Below are 1,399 nucleotides of genomic sequence, written 5' to 3' on the forward strand. Positions count from 1 at the left end.
GGGTTTGGTGCTATTGTTTGATACAGGCCGTTATTGACCATTGGACACTGCCACATACAAAGAGGCCAAAACGCAGGAAACGAGTGACCCAACCAGGAAACAGACCTGATCAAGCCCTGCCTAATGCTAGGTAGGTCCGAATGGGCCTGGTACCTGACTGCTAACGATGATGGGGAGAGAAGGGGGTGCTAAGTGACACGAAACAGTAGATTACACCATGTACAAAGCGTGCCTCTGCACCTGGGGGCGCTGGGGACAATTTCCGCAAGATGGCCACGCTTGTCGTAGGTGCAGGCGCACACTTCTTCCTCGGCGTGCCGGAAGGAGGTGCTCAGTCCTTCGTGATGCCCTTTTATTTACCTGGTGAGGTAAGTTCCAGACAGCCTGGGCCTGGCTGCCGATCTGAATAGTAATCAGCTTCTCCTGTCTCCCTCCCTGTCTTTACAAGAACCTAGGACACTAATAGCATCCCCGGGGAGGGGCCACGGCTTTGCTGAGTGTCACACGGATGCACAGCTGCTGGCCCCAGTCTGTCCTCATAGGCAGCAGCCGGGGATACAGGGATTTTTCAACTTGGCTGACAGTTTCATCTAAAAAACAAAACAGAACAAACACTTGTTTCTGTTGGCCACAGTGGAGGGACACTGGTAATTTTAAGTAATAACTCGAAATTACTTTCTATGGAACCTGTTTTATTTTGTTTGTTTGTAAAGCCCACCCAGAAAATGCCTGAAGGCTGTTGACTCCTAAGTCGGTACCCCAAGAAATTGTGACAATAGCCCTACACCCCACTCTAGGTCTTCTATACACAAAGGGGGTTATATTGGAAAAGCCCCCCCACTTGTATGCAGATGCCCAAAGGACTTAGGCTGCTCTAAGAATGGTTTTATTTTAACGTCCTTGACATGATTCAGTGTGTACCTGCTGTGTGCACAGCTGGACAGATTGAGGCCCTGCCCTCAGGGCTTCTCTTCCTGGAAGACTTGAAGTGTCAGCCTGAGGATTGTTGAGACCCTTCCGGCTCCTGCTGTTCAGCCCTCCCTGGGGGCCCCTCCCCCCAGCAGGCGACCCAGGAAGTGAGATGAGATGAGATGCCCAGTGAGGAGGTGAGACAAGGACGCCTGGCTCAGTGACACTTGGGCCTCCCTGTGGACTTCCGGTCCCTTCCCCACCTGTCACCCAGCCCCTGGGAGGACACAGATAATTACTGCAGGGACCTGTGGAGAGGTTTTCATTCCCCCAACTAAATTTATTCCATCAGAGTGTTTTCTTTGCCTCAGTCTAATTGGTGCAGTCATTATGTCAGAGCGAATGTTATCATTTGAGTCAAAAGCAGAAAACTAGAAAAGACTTTTCTGTCTTGCAGCAGCTCTCCCCTCTGTCCTGGGGCTAAATCCTT

Source organism: Rhinolophus sinicus, chromosome 2 (genome assembly GCF_057876585.1).
Source record: "Rhinolophus sinicus isolate RSI-liver-muscle chromosome 2, RSI-T2T, whole genome shotgun sequence".
In the NCBI taxonomy this organism is placed as follows: Eukaryota; Metazoa; Chordata; class Mammalia; order Chiroptera; family Rhinolophidae; genus Rhinolophus; species Rhinolophus sinicus.